At 37.9% G+C, this 19,955-nt stretch overlaps 1 long non-coding RNA gene across 1 annotated transcript in view; it reads right to left on the minus strand.

The window, feature by feature from the left end:
* LOC112649964 (uncharacterized) overlaps positions 1–4,892 on the minus strand; it is a 133,157-nt gene extending 128,265 nt beyond the window's left edge. The window contains exon 1 of the long non-coding RNA XR_007413935.1: positions 4,619–4,892. This is a non-coding gene — a long non-coding RNA (uncharacterized LOC112649964). The remainder of the gene's footprint in view (positions 1–4,618) is intronic.
* Positions 4,893–19,955: the final 15,063 nt, after the last annotated feature.

Here is a 19,955-nt window from a genome sequence, read left to right on the forward strand (position 1 = left end):
AAAATTGCTCTCTTTTCTATTTTGGGATTTTCTGGCCATCTGTTTCATCTGGTACTAGAATCAACATTCTACAGGAACAAGGATGTTTGTCTGTCTTATTTTCTGCTAGATTCCAGTGCCTAGCACAGAGAAGGCCTTCTAATGGTATTTGCTGTAGGAATGAATGTATAACCACACATTTTTGAAATTCTACTGTAGGCATCCCTGACACAACTCTCAGTTTTCTCTTTCCTCATTCCCTTTCAGGTTCTCTTTGCACCTGTCCCTCAGATCTCAAGGTTCCCCCAGGTTCAATTCTAAACCTACTTTCCTCCTCCTATGTACTCTACCTGGGCAGTTGCATCCATCCCTATGGTTTTAATTGGTACATATACATATACTTAACCTTCCCAATCTCTTATTTTTAGTCTTTTTCTCTTTTCCAAGCTTTTGACTGGTATTTCACCAAGTGGAGTTGACAAGCTACCATAACCCGAATCACTTGGAGCATTTGTTTTGAAATGAAGATTTCTTTCTTTTCCTTACTGAATAGATATTTATTGATCCTGAGAATCAGCCTTTTCAACCACCTTCATATATATTGTTGTTGTTTTTCCTAAATAAGTTTTAGATGGAGAACTGACAAGAAGCAGACTCAAGATGACACTAGTAACAGTGAACTGACTGGTGCTACAGGTATTCTGAGGAGGTAGTAACTATTGCAGGGCAAAGTCATGAGAAGCTAGGACTGAATCTGGGTTCTTACAAATAGGAACCCCAAATTGTTTCCCAAATATCCATTTCCCTTCATCCAAAGCTTTAACCCCTCAGTTTGATCCATGATCACCTCCCAGGTAAACTGTGGAAATGATAATTATAATGACACTCACCATCATGAAAGAACAAAGATGAAGGAGAGAAAGAAGCTGATTTCACAATGATGTCTAACATTTATTGAACACTTAAAATGTGTGAGACTCCTCTACATACTTCATAACTACCCTAAAAGGAAGATAACTAATACCCTTCTTCCCCTCGTTGCTCCCTATAATCTAACTTCCATGCAACAGCCGATTTAAAAAATATAAGTCAGGTGATAGCTCTCTGGACTCCCAGCACATGTATATGAATCCTCTTGGGGCTCACTACTGCACTTAGAAAAATCTAAGCTGTTGTGACTCACATTTCTCTCTGATCTCTTTCTTCATTCTCCATCTGGTTCACCCCACTGGCCCTTCTTCCTTCAAATGCCCTATGTCTGTGGCTGCCTTGAAGTCTCAGCCCTTACCCTTTGCTAGGGTTCTCTTCCTCCCTGTTGCCTCTGGTTTGCTTCTTCCCATTAATGTCCAACATAAATCGTCCCCTCGTCAGCACCTGCTTCCTGATGTAAAGTAATCCCCCAGGCTCCCTCTATCAGTGCACCCGTTTTTTTCCTTCTTAGTATTTAATATTCTCTAATGTTATCTTCTTTACTCTTTTATGTACTCATTTATTGATCCTTCCTACTCCATTGAACTGGTGTCTCTTTTCCATTTCTGTCTTTCTTACCTGCCTTGTAGTGTTTATCCACAGTAGACACTCACTGGATGTTTGTTGAATTGGTAAATGAATAGTAAGAAAATGTTCAGACAGATGAGGAAAGTGTGTGATTGTCTGGGGTACTGACATGTATGAAGTGCTGAGAATTGTTATTTGGGGGCACAAAGAATAAATGTACAGGATACAATTGTTCCTTTCTTCAGTGATTTACAACATTTAGGAAGTGAGCATGATACGAAAAAATGACTTGTTTCTTCCTTCTTCAAAAGTAAGCAACACTTAAGAATTCTAAAAGCAAAAGTAGGTGGCATATATTTAAATGAGAAGGGAGCCATTAGGTCTAAAATCTACCCACCATTACCATATTCAAGAAATTAGGTGCACTCCAAAATTAAAGGTAGAAATTCAAGAGGTATCTGCTTCACACCATAGATACACAAATTAGCAACTATTCTGTGAATTAGGTGTTGACATATAGAATGCATAATGTGTTAATATTTAACTACATACCGTTACTATTTTTATATCATATTTTATATCACTTTTTTTAGTAGAAAAATCATTTACAGACAAAATGCCCAGAGGCAAAAAAATGGAAGAAGAAAAATTATTTGTCACTGGTAGTTCTTTTTTTTTAAGTTTTTATTTATTTATTTGAGAGAGAAAGAATATGTGTGTGTGTGTGTGCGCGCGCGTGTGCGTGTGTGTGTGTGTATGAGCATGGGGACAGGGAGAGGGAGAAGCAGACCTCTGGGTGAGTGCAGAGCCTGATGTGAGGCTCAGTTCCAAGACCCTGAGATCATGACCTGAGCTGAAGTCTGATGCTTAACTGACTGAGCCACCCAGGTGCCCCTGTCATGGGTACTTTAAGGACAGTTTGACCTAAAAAGAAAAGAAAGGGTACTTCTCTGTGCCCAATCTCTTATGGATGGCTATACGATCACATGTAAAAGACAGGCATTGCTAAGTGATCAGTCATTATAGTAAAAATTCTGCATGACTGGAAAAGGGCTTAAAAATCACTGGCCTTCGTCTCTTTGAAAGTTCCCAATTGTGTTTTCACCATGGGAGAGACTAACACACATTTGTAGATAAGGAACACACGGGTCTCCTTTTTAAGGCTAGTGAGACTAAAGAGTTAATTGTGTATACATATCATTCATCATCAGTCAATCAGGCAACTAAAACCTTCGGGGTCAGGAATGTAATAGGACTGACATTGACAGGCAAGTTGACAGTCCAAGACCTGCCACCTAGATAGCAGGTTGTGTGAACCAAGCCATTACTTGTGGGGGCAGATGGCACAGAGGAAGCTGAGCTCCTGGGTATTCCTCATGCCAAAGCTACAGCAGTCCTCTGGAAGAAGCAAAGGCAACCTCTCAGGCACGTGTTATTTCTGTTAGCAACTGCTGGTCCATTTCACGCAAGATTGGGGTGTAAATGGGATCACATATGCTGAAGCGAAAAGAGACCTTGGGGCTCACCTAAAATAACCCCAGATTTAACCAATGCAGATACTGAGCCCCAGAGTAAGTGAGACTGTTGTAATCAGAACCCATATTTCTAAAGATTTATTTATTTGAGAGAGAAACAGAGAAAGAGAGAGAGAGCATGCATGCATGTGTGGAGGAGGGGACTAGGGAGAGAGAATCTCAAGCTGACTCCCTGATGAATGTAGAGCCCAACATGGGGCTCGATCTCATAACCCTGAGATCACAACCTGAGCTGAAACTAAGTGTCCGATGCTTAAACGACTATACTACCCAGGCACCCTGCATGTTTCTGACTCATAATCCAATCTTTGGTTTACTATATGGTATGTTATTTTAAAGTTAAGCATCTGACATACATCTCTCTTTTTAAAATACACAGTAGACAGATAATTAAAAAAAAATCAAAGTAATGCCATTTAAGCACATATAAATATAAATTAGTTTTTACAAAAAAATAAAAAATAAAAAAATAAATTAGTTTTTACTCCATTGGTTTTCAGCCAGAGGTCTAGTTCAGAATCACCTGAAGATTTTTAAAAGCACACATGCCTGATCCCTACCACAGACTGCTGAATCAGCACCTCCAGACTTAGCCATCATATATGTATGCTTGAAAAAAATCATATGATTTCAACATGCAATTTATATCAACAATGTGGACAATCCTACTCTTACAAACACTGGATAGGAAAATAAAAATTACAACATCCATAGTTTAGACAAGTATCAAACCCCCTCTTTCTACCAGATGTTCCACCACTCCAAACATCTTTACAATTATTTAGCCTAAATAGACTGCATTGTGTCCAGATGCGGATACATAAAACAGTTATATTTCAATTATAAGTTTAGATGGGAAACAGTGAGAGCAGAGAAAACAAAAAATCCATGGGAAATTCTAAAACTTCATTTCTGTCAAGAATTCCCAGGATTTCCTCACCCTTTATGATATCTATTTCCAAGGATATAGGCTGGCTTGTTTGAGTCTTGTATCCTTGAACTACATTTGACAGAGATAAGAGTGAATAGTACAGTCAAGATAATGCAGCAAGAAGAAAAAGAAAAAGGAAGAAAGAGTCCTTTACACAAAGGAAATAATTAATCCTTAAACATACTAGAGGGGTCTAGAATGAGTAGAAGAAAAACTGACCCTTAGAAAATTGAAACGGCAGCTGACGGCAGCTGAAAAACTGCTGAATAATACCTGCCCCCATTGTTGGTGAAGGGCAAGAGTTCAACATTTCTTTTATACTGAATTTAAGAATAATATACACTAAAGAAAAGTTTTTATTTCAGAATACAGCAGTTTTATAAAGAGGATTTCTGATTTTTTATTTTTTATTTTTATTTTTTATGGAGGCCTAGGCATATCCCAGAAGATGAACTGCCTCCACTATAGGATAAGAGTAAGCCAACTACCAACTCCAAGTCTGAGCCAGGGCCTGTGGTTTAGAAGGGTAACCAGTTTGGAAAATTAAACTAGTCTCCAACCTCACCCCTTCTTCATTTTGTCCTCTGGCCTCAATGTTTTATTTACAGGGATTCAAGTTCTCTTGCTTAGGGCAACAGAACAGACGGAGAGGAAACACAACTACTCCATGACATACTTGCTTTTCTATCGCGGTTTGGTTTCCTGGCAGCTATCAACACCTCTCGTTCCAGCATGGCATTGTGACTTCCAGGAGTAATCCAACCCAGCCATGACATTTGTTCCCGAATGGAATGTCTTCCTATTGGCGAGAATGCAGTGGGAGTCCACTGTTTTGTGTTTGGTTTCTCTTTTAACAGCCTCGTCTTTCAATGACATCACTCACAGCCCTGAGATATGACTGCACTTCCCTGGCTGCCTGATAGTAAAGCAAAGGTTACCTTCTATCTCACAGCAGTGTTGTCATCAAAGAGCTCTATTTCACAGATGTGACAATGCAATAAATAAGATTTTCTCCAAGTGTGCAGAAAGGCCAAAGCAACCTTTACAACGGGAAACCAATGAGGCGGCAGGATTCAAATAGCCTCCCTAACAGATAACCAGCTTGGCTGCCTCTGATACCCATCCCAGTCTTCGGCAAAGAGCGACTGCTTTGTCTTCAACTTTATCTTTGTTTGGTTCTTTGGGACTCAAAATTAGACAAAGAAAAAGACCCTTTTCCCCAGGCTGGATGGGCAAAACACAGCTATTCACCAGCCACGTATAAATAGACTGACTTCATAACGACTTGGATTTCACAGAGACTTAGAAAAGTAATTTGATAGAGCCTTCAAGAAAGTCATGGTGAGAGTTCTAAAAATGAAAAAGAAACAGCCTGGAAAGCATTCATAAACCTTTATGGAAGGATTCTTCTGGGCACGATTGTATTTCTATTAGTTTGGCCCGAGAATACTTACTAATTGGAGTCAGTCGCTCAAGTCAAGTTTTTCATTAGCTGAAGGGAAGCCATTTCTTCCTTTGAGCAATGACAATGGCACTTCACCACAAAAAATAGAGTTTTGTATGAAACTGCTGTGTAATTAGAAGCAGGCTGTCCAAGTATCTCAGAATAAACCAGCTACACGTGTTACAGCAGGTAGAAATTACCAGCTTCCCTTCCTTGGTCCATTTCATCAAATGTTTACTTCATGGGAAAAGGACAGGTTCACCCTGGAGCACTCTCAAAATCTCTTTGCAAGCTAAAACCAACACCAAACCCAGACCAAACCAAAACACTCCAAAGCCCTGTTCTGGTACATCACAGGGCAAGCAGGCTCTTATATAAAAGATGGGAGCTTTTCCTGAGTGTGATGGTTTGACAAGGGAGAGGTGAACAAAATGCCATCTGAGAACTGGTCTCTGCAATGCTGTATTTCAGAGGTGCTCCGGAAGTTGTAGAGGAAGGTCAAGGAGCAAATCTACATCACAAGGTGATTCACGGATGCTGGGTGCTCTGTGCTAATCACTCAGGTGGTGCTATGCCCAGTCTTTCTTCCTTCTGCTTACCCTGTCACCTGTGTCACTGCTGGTTTGTTCCATGAAAGCAGTCTTAGCCTGGGGCCCCCACATGCCATATGAAATTCCTACCCAGAAGACCTGATATAGTACCTCTGCTCCAAAAGAGGGTAAAGAAAAAAAAATTTTCTGGCACTTATCTCTCTTCAACCCCTTAATTTTCCAGAGACTCCAATAGATGTTTTCTAGTTTTCCGTTTCTCCAGCTCTGTGGCCCCACCTTACTCTGAGGAAGAAGCATAGCCCAAGGAACAGAACATGGGTCTGGAGACTGATCCTGTCTAGGCTGTCTTCTAGATACGGGTCCTTGAAAAAAAGAATCGTTTAGCCCTAGAACCCTAATTCCAACATCTGTGAAATGGAGATGATGGTGATGATGGGTCATTCTGATGATAAGTGAGATCATTTGGGCAAAGTTCCACTCATGATGCTTGACAGGTAGAAGGGAAGCAGTGCCCATCATTGCCTTCCCCTTTCGTGAGATTCCCCTACTTTTTGTGGGGCATCATTCCCTAATTAATACATATATTTTGGAAGGTGAAGATACTGAGGCCAGGCAGTTGAGAAAGGACAGAGAGATCTTTTGACATTGATTCTGGTGTGTGTTTCCTTCTAAGATCTGAGTATCTGAATGGCAGCTAGCAATACAGGAGAGGGTGCTCACATTATTCCACTTGAGATTTGAATTTTGAACTGGGTTAAAGGGAAGTGGAGGCAGTCTCTTGGTTAGCAAACAGTCACTTCCAGAAATCTAGTATTTGAGATGACTTGCACCTCTTTTTTTGGAGTGAACTACACTTGGATTCAGCTCATCCTCTCAACTGGAGCAGTACTCTTGTATTATTGGGCTCTTCATGGCCAAACGAACTGTCCATCCTTCATGGGGAAAAAATAGTGCTGCTGTTTGTCATTCCAGGCTTGAGGCTGAGTAGGTATTGCTGCAACTGCTCCATATAGAGTCCTTTGTCATTTTTTGTTTCCTTCTGACTAAGTGCCCAGGCATTTAGAAGTGTCAGATTCACTCATGGTGATCCATTAGAATTACCTGGCAGCTTTTAAAACACGCCAATGAAATTTCAAACTCTTGGGGTTGGACCTGGGCGTAGGCAATTTTAAAAGTCCTTCAGGTGACACCAACATGCCTCCAGGATTGAGAATGACTGATTTATACCCTCAACCCTACCAGGGTTATTATTTCATAATGATGCCACTGTGAGGTCTCCAACTAAAATCAATTTTGGCCTCTCACAGGCATATTTTTCCTTTGCTGTGGTGCTCTGTTTTTATTGTCCTGTGCTCCTTAAATTATCTTTTGAATTCTTTCAGTAAACACACCATAAGTTTTTAATAAGCAGTAATTTAGACAAAAATTCAAGGAAAGCCCAAACACTTACGGAGGTAAAAATTGGGTCCTCGAGCTGGTGCTTGGTGATTGAATAGGAGGGCTTCAAAAGCAAGATTCTGAAGTAAGCAAAAATTAAAACACAAAAGAGGAAGTCCCATCTCGGGGAGCGTGCACTCAGGTGTAGGAGAACAGCATCCAGGCATCCAGTCTTGTAACTGGTCTCTTGTGTGCACTTCTGTTTCCTTACAATCTCATTTCCATACCAAAGCCTGAGTGATCTTTTAAAAATGCAAATCACTTCCCTGCTGAAAACATTCTAGTAGCTTCTCACTATAGGTAGAACAAAATCCAAATCCTGTTCCATGGATAACAAAGGCTCCTGCTTACCTCTGTGTTCCCAGCTTGTAGCCTTCTATGTGCTTCTGACTCTGCTCCAGTCACACTGGGTGTCTTCTGTTCTTGACTAATGCACGTACACTCACCACTTTGGCCATTTGTTCTACTCTGTCTGTTTGTAGAGCTCTTGCCCCAGACCACAGAAGTCTGGCTTGACCTCCTGACGCCCAACAGCCCCCCTCCAACCCTTCTCTGTCTTCCATCTCCTTGGCAGTTGTGATCCCTGGTGTGGCCACGTCTTAAATCATCATATTCATTTTGTTCCCTTTCTTGAAGGTGAGCTCTACAACCACAACTGTGATTTGTTCACTGCTGTGTCTTCAGCAAATGCAGGGTACAACTGTTGGTCCCTATTTCCCTCTAAGAACACAAGAAAAAGTACCCCTCTTGACAAAGGGCTGCAGACCCTGTCCCAAAGACCCACAGCTCTAGGAGTCCCTTTGAGGTATTTAAAAACATGTGCTCCTTCTTCCAGGGAGATGCAGGCCTGCACTGAGATACAGGCAGTACAGTAGCTTGAACAGTAGCTATTCAAGATAGTAGCTTGAATTTTGGTTCTTATTTGGTACAAAGGTAGGAGGTGGCCAAAGTGCCTGAAAAATGGGAGGTACCCAGTAACTGTTTACAGAATGAATTTATATTGTGGCAATGTTCATCCACAGAACATATCCCCCTGTGTCTGGATGTAGCAAGAGAGTCAGCAGCAAACCAGTTGTATGCTGATAAATGGGAAATAAAAAAAAAAAAAAAAAAAAAATGTCCAGAAGAAACAACAGGCACCATGACATAGTTTGTAGCATTACTGAATTTCCGTGGTGTAACTAGTCCTACCATAGCCCATTTAAAGCTATTAGCATGATGTTAATGGCACACGAAATTCTTAAAAATTGAATGCTTTCACCATCTATTATTATGATGTTAACAGTTTATACTAGTTCCCACACACCAAATCAAACCCTACCCCACTGTTGAGCCCTGGGGGTGTCACATTCCTGTTCACAGAAAATGACTAATCCCACACTTCCTCACAGCACAGGCAGAGATTTTTAATATATTGTCTGTTGGCCTCATCATGCATATAAGGACCAGGAAATGGCTTATCTTCAGGGCAGAATGGGGAACTTCAAGGTGTTTCAGAAAATAGAAGAGAAAAATAATATTGAAGCTGACACTAGTCACCTAATTCATTGAATCTTGCTTCCTTCATCTATAAAATAAACAATTTGGACTAAATACTCTCCATTTCAACTGAACAGACTAGTATTCTACATGCCATGTGCAGATTCATGGGAAGGGAGGGGAAACTAGAGTGTCTGTGGTTTCTATGTGTGAATGAGTTGGTGCCATGCATATAAGTTATGTATCAATCCCTTTAATGAGTATTTACTACACATTTCTCTTTTTAGTTGAAATAAAATGATTTAGATTAAATTTGCCCTGGAACTAAAAACAAGGCCTAAGAACATTTCTAAATGCCAAGGACGGTATCTAAGTTAATAAGAACCCAACTCATCCTATTTTTTCTATCAGAGCTTGTGTACTGATTTTCCTTCTTACTTCTCCGTGAGCCCCACTTGACATCCTTTGTTTGGTTGTAGATTTCAAGCAGAAGTTAGACATGTGCCACGGAGCAGAGACAGAAAGGAAATCCAAGCCATCAAGCTGGGGAAGCATAAACCACTGTCATCAGGGGCTCAGTAACAGCTTTAAGAGTTATAATTTCTGATGTTGACCTATCACTTTGCTGGGCAAATACTAGTGTTGAAATATATTATTACTGCCCCTCTCCCCACTTCAACCACCAGAACAAACAGCCAACTTCCCAGAGAAATTCACATGTGCATGGATAAGGCAGGAGCCCTTTGCTGCAGCCTTTAACCTAGGACACCAAGCTCTACTAGAGTCTGCCATCCTGACACGAACTACTGAATCATGTTTATACATAACTTGCATATTAAAAAGCAACAGCCACCGTCAATGGTGCCAATATAGAAATATCTTAATAGCCAGTAACTGACTAATGAATACTACTGTAATAACAGTTTAATTTGAGGAATTCTGACAGCTGGTTGCTTTGATGAGCATGGTTTCCAAGGAGTCCTGTTCCCATGCTGAGAACATCTCCAGCCTGCTGATGGATAGCAGCAGTGCAGAACTGTTAAATGTCACCACCTCTCAGCTCAAGTAATAATAAACAGGAATGTTATGGTTAATTTTTCTGTATGAATTGTTCAGGCTCTATCTGGTAAGTACCAACCAATAGGGCTTAATAGCTGCCATCCTCTTGGGAGTTGTAACTGGAGGTGAGCCTTTTTTCTTTTCCTTTTTTTTTTTTTTTTTTTTTATCAGCAAGGCTTATATATCAGAACGAATGGAGCAATTCTTGGTTTTCTGGTGGATTTATTTTATTTCTTTACAGAGCTCTCGCTCATCTCATTCTGCTTAGCAAATGTAATTACTCTGGTTAAGACGTAGCTTCCTTATTATTTCTGAACTTCCCAAGATAGTTTAAAGCAGACAGCTAGGGCATGAAATATACGGTTCTACAACTATCTTAATTATACTGCGTGACTCTGGGTTTGATACGGAATAGCAATGTCTGGGAAGTGAATTTAATCTCTACAGATTTAGGACGATTGCCAAAAAGATTCATTGATTTTTTTTCCAGAAGCACGATCTTTTATTGTATAAATGTCAGAAGCTTCAAATTATTAGGAAATGTGTCAAGAAGCTCAAGGTATAATAACATTCTTTAGAGAGCTTGATTCTGAAGACAGTGCAATGAAACGTTCAGAAAGAAAACATGTCTTATGTTCTTAGAGAATAAAGCTCTGGGATTCGTTTTAATTTGTCATTTTGAACAGGATGAGGCCTCCACTGGGTACTTTGATGCAAAAGCCCTGGGTATGATATACAGCCATCCCTTGGTCATCCACAGCTTGACGGGGACTTTAGCAGTCCTGGAAAAGGAGGTACTGACTTGGGACTTGGGGCTGTGGAGCTGAGCTATGAAAAATTACTGGGATTTATCTTGGTGAAGAGGTCATGAAGAGGGGGTCATAAAAAAGGGAGACAATATTAGGAGCTATGTCACCAGCTTAGGCAGAGCTTTTCTATGTCCTAAAATCAAGGGACTATCCTTAGCATTGGGCAATGTATTACTTAGGGTAGTGATTTTATTGCAAGTAATATAAGACCTCCTCTAACTGGTTCAAAAACCAAAATATAGTGGTTCACATATCTGAAAAGTCCAGAAGTTGGGTGGGCTTCAGACACGTGGGATTCAGAAGCCAATGATATCATGAGGGTGCTAGCTCCATTTATTATTTTTGTCATTGTACTCTGTCTTAGGCTCTGGATTCATTCTCAGGCTAGCTCCTAGCCATGCTCAACTCTGTTGTTTCTAAAGACCTTCAGGTAAAGTCCTAAGTTTAATGCAAATTTGATTGCCGCTCTTATTAAAAGGTTTAAAGTCACAGATTGGCTTAGCCTGGGACTTCAGGAGGCCCAAATGGAAAGCAGGAGCTCTTAGGATGATGACAGTAGATGCTGGTGAGGTGGCCAATAGAAGAGTTTTCAGAGATGGGTACAGTCTTCTTTCTGGACAACTGAAGGCTGACTCAAAGGCCTAGAAGGTATGGATCCTATTGCAAACCTCTGCCTACCAAAATATTAATGTTTTCAACCTATACTGAAAACTTAATAAGCGTTCATTACTGCCTCAACAACATGGTCTATTTATTCAGCTTATCACTCAAGACTTCCTGCTCTGAGTTCATCTGAATTTTCTAGTTGAGACTTCCACTGTTCTTCAGCAGGAAGCCTCCATTCCATCTGGGCTGTTCTGATCTCACTTCCATGACTTTGCTCTTGCTCACTCTTCCTCTACCCTTCATTTGAGCAGTTACACCTGACTCACCCCTGAAGGCTATATTGGAGAAGGCACAGTACAGTAACCACAAATGGAGGTGCTAGAGTAAAACTGTGTTGGTTCAGACTCAGCTGTATTAACAAGTTATTTAACCTCACTCAGCCATAATTTGCTTGTATTTAAAATGAGAATATAATGGTACCTAATTCAAGTGTTGTTGCAAGCATTAAATGAATCAATATATCTAAAAAGCCTAGAATAATGCCTGACAGCATGCATTCAATAAAAGTTAGATATTATTATAATTATTTATGAAATTATCCTCTGACCATCCCACTTCTCCTCCCTTTAAACTACTGTGCTGTTTAGGCCCAAATTCTTCATTTTACACTTACGGATGTATGGTCAGATCATTTTATACAGGATAGGAGGCTCCTATTAAATACTTCCTATTTATCTGTATAATTCAATGCTCTAACTCTATGTTCTACATATCTACAAATCTAGCAAATATTTACAGAAGAAATGGAATGTGGCTAAGAGTACTTCTAGGAATGTTCAGAAAGGATCACAGGTGGCCAAAAATACCAATTGAAAACACCCATGAAAATTCACCTTTCCAACAAATACTGTTTTGTGTACGCTAAATTAAAACATTAAGCCTATGGAGCTAGTGAAAAGTTTATCAGTTGGTTATATAAACACAGGTTTACAAATTCTATTCTATACTCTCACAGGAAATATATAGTGAGGGTTAGGATGATTTCTGCCTTTCAGAATATTCTTGGGAAATTTACTAGGTACAGGAAGATGGAAGGAAATAGGACAATTTCAGACCTAACAGAAAAGGCAAACATTAGGTATTACCAATGTGATGAGAAATGTAAAGGAAAAGTATAAATCCTATATACTGAATGGACATGTGCTTATCAGTTTGAGATATGGCACCAATTTTCTCCATCTCCCAGGTGTACAGATGAACAGTAGCACTACTGGCACACATACAAAGCTGATACATTATGTGTAGATAACAGCAGCTTATCTGTATGATGCTATATGTTTTACATGTCACCTGTAGATTACATGTACATTATATGTAGATGTCATCACATATAAATAATAGCTTACCTGAAGGATGTTATATACTTTACATGTACATCACATGTAGATTACATAGATAACAGCTTATATGTTATGTTGTATAATTTTACATGTACATCACATGTAAATTAAATGTAGATTACATGTAGATAAGAATAGCTTATCTGTATAATGCTATATATTTTCTATATTACTTTCTTATTTCTCATCTGATATTCATCATTATATGGTACAAAGATCTTATTCTGTCAATTAGAGTTTGAACAGACTAAATTAGTTGAGAGGAATTAAATGGTATTTTCAAGATCAGAAACGTAGAGAGGAGTGAAGCTGATAGTGGGTTTTACTGACTTCATGTTCAGCAATCTCTGCATAGCCTCCATTTGGTGCCCCTCCCCCTCCAGTTCCTTAGTATCAACTGCTTCTTACATATATTTGATGAGAAGAAAAAGGTGAGTATATTTGTGATAGCAAATGTAGCAATCCTTTAAGGACTATCAGACTGGATATAAAAAGAAAATTTATTGGCCTAGCATTTGTCTATTGCAAATGATACTCATCTACCAAGATCTACCTTCTGTCTTTACACACTAATGCCTCTTCATCCTTGGAGATTCAGCTCAGGTGTGCCTCATTCAGGAAGCATTTCCAGGTTATTCTTCTAAGTCTTCTCTTTCCTGAGTTCACACATCACATGTATTTATTTCTCTGTGTACTTACTTCCTTAAGGAGCATAAACTCCTCAAAGCAGGGTCTATGCTTCATCCATCTTTGTATATTTAATGTCTAGTATAGTACTGTGGGGAGAGGTGAGGAGAGAAAGAGGAAGGGGAAGAAAAATAGAGAGAATGAATATAAGAAAGAGAGAGAGAGAAGGAGGGAGGTGTTATTATACAGTGCCTTTTGAATTACTTTTAAAAGTTGAGCTTTCAAGTTACATTCTTGGACTCCAAGAGAGACATAAACTCTAAGGAAGTTCTTTAAAATCCTAGCATATCTAACTCAACTTTTTCTCCACAGAAAATTGCTGCCTAACCTGTGGATTAAAGTCAGCAGTTGATGAATAAGAATAGTTTAAAATCACATATAGCTCTGCAAAAGGGAATTGGACTAGATAGAAGTCAGGATATATAAGTTCTAAGTGTCACTTCATAGATCTGAATCTCATTCTTTATGATCAGAAGAGTTTTGTAGTAGGAATTTCAAGGGTCTCTTCTAGTTTTAAAACTTATGGGGGTATGAAATAAAAAATATATATTATATAAACAGAGGAAAATCAGATTACAGTGATAAAATTAGATAAAACTGAAGTCCCCAATATACCAGATATTGCAGAAAAGAAAGGCTCTTTATTCCAGATGGCTAATTGAATCAAAGATTTGTGTGAATGCACATGAAAATGGCATGCATAGACATAAACTTGGTACTAAATAAATCAAAATAATCATGCAGCTTTTTCTCATGTAAAAACTTCTATTTATAAGCAAAGATAAAAGAGCAAAGGACAGAATAAAGATAAAGGAGCACATGTGATTCATTTATATACTCAAGGTTCGTGGCTTTTAATGACAGATGAAAGGAAATTATTTTCTTCTTGGATATATAACAAGCTATTTGTAGAGATTGAATACTATTTCAGCTAATTTGTATAGAAGTTCCTACTCTTGCTACTAAAAAAAGGCTTAATTTTTTTTTTTTTTTTTTTACAGCCTGGCTTTTAATAATCAAAGAGATTAAATGGAGCATATGTTGAGACTATCCATCTTTGGCATCCCAACTGTCTTCTCATCAAAAAAAAATCATATCACATAAATAACACATTAGTGGCTGTATCTCCTGCTTGATGAAACTTTTTTCTTGGTCCAAGGAACCCTATCTCTCTGGCATAGAAAATCTGGGGCAAAGGGGATGAAAAATCAATTCTTTTTAAGGTACACATACGGCGAAGGAAAGAAAAAGATGGTAGATTAGGTAACCATCAAAATGCCTGAACCATAATGGATAGTCAAAGATGAAATGGCATATATATAATAATTATCATCAGTAAATCTGCATCAAATTTCTTAGCTGTTAATAGATGTGTAACTAAATGTTATTAGGAGCAACTTGAGAAATTATGGCAAAGCAAACTACATATTGTTTACATTCTGTCAGTAATAAACCAGTACAAACTGAGGGCACAGATTCCAGTTGCTGCTTATACAGTTCTGTCCTTGACCTTGCAGGTCAGGGTCAGAGCAATAAAATAGCCAGGGAAATTTAAAGGTTGGAGACACTACATAAAGATCTGACATTTTGTAAGACAGTATGGAAAGATCCTTCATTCAGCAACAGATAAATGTAGGTCAAAAGCAACATTGGGAAGGATATGTTGAATTTGGCTTACCATGAACAGTGTCTTGAGAAAGTTGTCATTCTCATCACAAACTGCAAAAATGTGACTCTACTATCAATCATGCCACAGCCCACATATGGACTATCCTTCATTTTCTAAAAGCTATGAAAATTGCAGATGGCAACAACCTTTAGGAAACTAAATAGCAACTTAGTAATGAGGTGTTTGAAGGAATCATGTTGAGACAAACCAGGCTCCAGATAAATCAGTGTATTTTTTTACTTATTGTTGAAAAGTCCCTTTACCAGATTTTTTTTAACAATAGAGAGAACCTGTAACTTGTTTAGATGGTTCTTTTCTAGGAGAGGGTGAAGAGACAGTCTTTTTTTTTTTTTTTTTCTTTCCAGGAAGCCAAACACCAATCTTTCCTAAAAAAAAAAAAAAAAAAAAAACCAAAAGACTTCTTTGTATGTAGTAGGAGATTTCATGAACTAAAAATGTTTTCATTTCTCTTTGGTTTCTAATTTAGGAAAACATTAGCATCGGTTAATGGAGTGTACTTTAGGTAGAAAGCCTAGAATATGCTTGCATTACATAGGAAAAACATCGTAGTGTTTTACCTTAGTAGGGTTCACAATTCAGACATGCATAAGGTCCTAAATTCAATCACCCTCAGCCTATGTTGATACTCCAGCTCTGTATTTTGTGACATCTCCATGTATTTCAATATATGAAACAGCATGTCAACAGGCTAAAATTTCTTGAGAAAAATCACCTATAGATTTACAGCAATTTTTTTCTCAAGACCGATTCTTCTCTCCATGTTTGCAGCATTTTATTACGAAAAATTTCAACATGCAGCAGAGTTCAGAGAAGATTACAAAGAACATCCATATACCTATTACCTAGAGTCTACCATTAATACTTTACTTGCTTTATCATATATCCATGTGCCTATCCATCCCTCTAGATATCAATCTATCCATCTTAACTTCTGATGCATTTCAAAGTGCGTTGTAGACATCAGTGCACTTTCCCTTAAATATTTCATCGCATGTCATTAGCTAGAGTTCAATGTTTGTTTACAGTTTTATTCTTTTGATGTAAAATTAACAATGAAAACAACACAGCTTAAATGTGCATTCTAAGTTTTGAAAAATGCATGCATCTGTGTTACAACTCCTAGCAAGACCTCAAACATCACCATTATTGCAGAAAGTTTCCTAATACACCTGCTCAGACAATACTTGCCTTCAGCGTTCCAGAAACAACCATTGCTCTTATCTTTGTTCCCACCATAGATTTGTTTTCCCTAGAAAATCATGTAAATGAAATCACACAATATATGCTTTTGTGTAAAGCTTCTTCCAATCAGGATATTGTTGGGAATATTAGCACTTTGCTCTTTTTTTATCATAGAGGGATATTTTGTTATGATTACACTACAATTTATTAATTCTCCTGCTTATGGACTTGAAAGCTGTTTCCAATTTTTGACTGTTATTAATAACACTGCTGTGAACATTCCTATGTATGCCTTTAGAATCTCACTCCATCTACAGGCATTCTCAGTCTCTTCCCACACAACTAATGGCCCATTTTCTTCATGGGGAAGACTGTGTACTTCTCTGATCACAAAGTAAGTTTAAATTTCAGGCCCTGCTTGCACTTGATAAGCTCAGTAGAGTGTTTTTGTTTTGTTTTGTTTTGTTTTGGGGTGTGTGTGTGTGTGTTTCATTGAACATTTGAGCACAGATGGAAAGAATAAAGAAAAGGAAGTAATGACCTTAGGCATACTCTTGAAGGGTGAACGCATTGTTTTCTTCTAATAACTTATACGTGAAATATCAGTTTGCAAATCTAGGAGAAAAAAAATAAAAGCATTGCTGTATAATCTCTGTACTTTTTCCATAAAGATTGACTGTGACTTAAAATAGCCTAGGGTTATTAATGCTTTAAATCTCTCTGAAAGAGATTTCAGCGCTTGTTCTTCTTACTCTCAAGGAAAAAAAAAATGTAGTGTATCATAGATCTCACATAAATGACACAATTTCAAACTCTATCAAGATTAGAATTTTACTAATGCCCAGGGCTAAAATGAATTATGGAATTCTTATATATTTCTCTAAATAACCAAATGTACTCAAACAAAATTTTCTACTGTAGAAAGACCATTTCAAATGGCCACCTGAACACTTGAAGCATTAACGTCCATAAGACTACACAAGAATGAGGATTATATTATCAAATTAGTTCTTCAAAGGAATTAGAAACAACTAATTAGGTGTGATTCTAAGTAGCAGGGTGGGGTGGGTAGAAAGGAGTGAGTATAAAGTTTCCATCTAACTTATGAAGTTTTATGTCAAGAGTTCTTATGATGCTATCAAAAATTTTCTTCTCTGGAAACCCATTACTACACAAACACACAATTGGAAATTCTGTGTACATGATACAAATGATTCCTCTTAAATATAGAATGATTTTTTAAAAATAAAACATATAGAAAGAGGTTATGTTTACTCCATCCACTTTTTAAAAAAATTCAGCTATGCTGCTATTTCATCTTTATCCATTCACCCACAATATTTCATTTCTAAGACTTCTGTGTTTTTCAGGAAGTCAAATGTACACTCTAAGGTATTACAAAGAAAAGGAGATAAAGTAGCTTTATTAGGTTAATATCAAAAAAGTTATATGTATGTGCAATGTACATAATTCATAGAATGATAAAAATCTATAATCTTAATAAAGCAGATATCATATCAGCATTTGGCATGACAATAATAGCAGATCCTTTCAAAATTTTATTTTTCCTATTTTTTCTTTTAGATAATAACAGAAAAGAGCCAATGGGCAATGTTTTCTTAGCTATCTAGGTCAGAAAAGCCATCTGGCACTCATTTTAATCTCCATGAGAGCATTGAAAGAACCAATAAACCCCGTACTAATATTCCAATCTATTCATAATGGTGATAATCAGAACATCTGGTTAGGGTTTCCCCTACAAAGGTCTCCAAGGATTATATTTGGTATTGGAGCCCATCCTGAGCCGTGTTGACTCTCAACAACAGCTTCCCACACCCATCTTTGCCTGACTCAAGCCAGATTGACCATCTTGTCTTTGCCTATGGCCCAAGCCGATCTACATTCTAAATCTAATCTCAGTGTTTATAGGAAGCATGTCATTCACAGATCCTAAGAAGCAACCTTAGCTCCCACTATTGTTGCTGTAAGCTTGTGCCTGTTCCTCTGTGATGTGCCTAGACTCTAAAGTTCTTTTAGTCTGGACTCTTGTCTTCGGTTCCTGCTGTCCTAGTGTTATCGGTCACCATCCACTTTGGTAGCTCACCCTTAACTCTTTAACCTCCTGTGTCTTTTCTCTGTTCTCCTCCAGTCTTGAGGTATTGTTTCCCCAAAGTTCCTTGATTCCTTCCTCGTCTGTACATCTCTTGACCTCTCTATATTAGACCAAATGGCTTTAGATTTATCTCCATTTTAGCCAATGCAAATTCTATGTATAATAGAATAATAACTGGACCAGAATTCTAAGATATCTGGATTCTAATTTGGACTTAATTCTAATTAGCATTGCAATCTTTTGGGACCTTCTGGGATTTCTATTCATTTATACCACGGAGAAGGCAGCACTCCAATTTTGCTTCTAGTTCGATCATCCTATAATTTTGTATGTATCTTTATGATGATAACAATTATGATCCACTGTCTGCTAGTAACTAGGTTCAGTTACTTTCAGAATTTCCCAGTTAGGATGACTATCCCCAAATAAATGAGATTATCTAGGTAATCGAGAGATTATCTGAGTCAGTTCTCAGGACGGTTGCACATAAGAAATATCTGACAAACTTTTACAGAATCTATTGCCCAGGGCCCATTCAGACCAATCAAGTAAAAATGACTAAGAACAGGGCATAGGTATTATATAAAAGCTCACACATGTAATTCTAATGTACAGCTGAGATTATGAACTCCTATAATAACCAATATGAGTCAGTTTATTGGACACAGGCTCTAAAAACAATCATTTCAAGGAGTGAATCAAAGTATTTCCTGGAACAACACAGATATTAATAAATAAATACATGAATTCAAGAAGCAAATTGTACTGTCAGCACAGACAAATCTTAACTTTTAGAAAATATAAACATGATTTTTGGTCCCTAACTCTGACTTTTACATATATATTGGTTGATCTAAAAGATTCGAGAACCCTTTAACTATGCCAGATATGCTTCCTGTTTGGAAATGGTTGCATTTCCTTTAATAATCTGGTAACATACACTCTGCTGAATTAAGAGGTCAGTAGAATTCTGCTTGTGGTGCTAACATCACAGACCGGCAGATAATGTTGACCAGGAAGATTGCCTGGGTTTACTTGATTGATTATGAATTGCTCATTACCTTTCCACACTCTTGCTGTTAACAGTGAAATTTCACACATATTCACACAAGTATAAAATAATAAGAGCGAAGGACAAAGCCCATGAGTAAGACAAAATGGATAACAAAAGTAATCACTGTGTATTACCACTGTAAAAATCAATAAAGCAAACATGTTCTTTTTAAGTGTCATATTACAATAATGTTTTTCTGAAAACTGTTGTCTGCATCCAGTTTAAAAAGGCATCTGCTTGTGTTTGCTTAAAACAAAAGGGTGGTTGACTTAATGAATTATTTACAGGCATGCAATATGGCAACAGTGTCATTACGAAGTCTCTTCTAAGATCTCCTCTGGCTACTCCTGGCAGGGTGTCAATTTGCTTGTTTTTATGGTAGGTACACGAAAATTGTGAAGCTATTCAAAGAAATGAGATGCTGCCATTGCACTTATGGATGCACACAAACCCAGCAAGAAAGCCATAGTGACAAGAATGGCAGAAACTTATTTGGCATTAA

This window comes from Canis lupus, chromosome 11, assembly GCF_003254725.2.
Source record: "Canis lupus dingo isolate Sandy chromosome 11, ASM325472v2, whole genome shotgun sequence".
Classification (NCBI taxonomy): domain Eukaryota; kingdom Metazoa; phylum Chordata; class Mammalia; order Carnivora; family Canidae; genus Canis; species Canis lupus.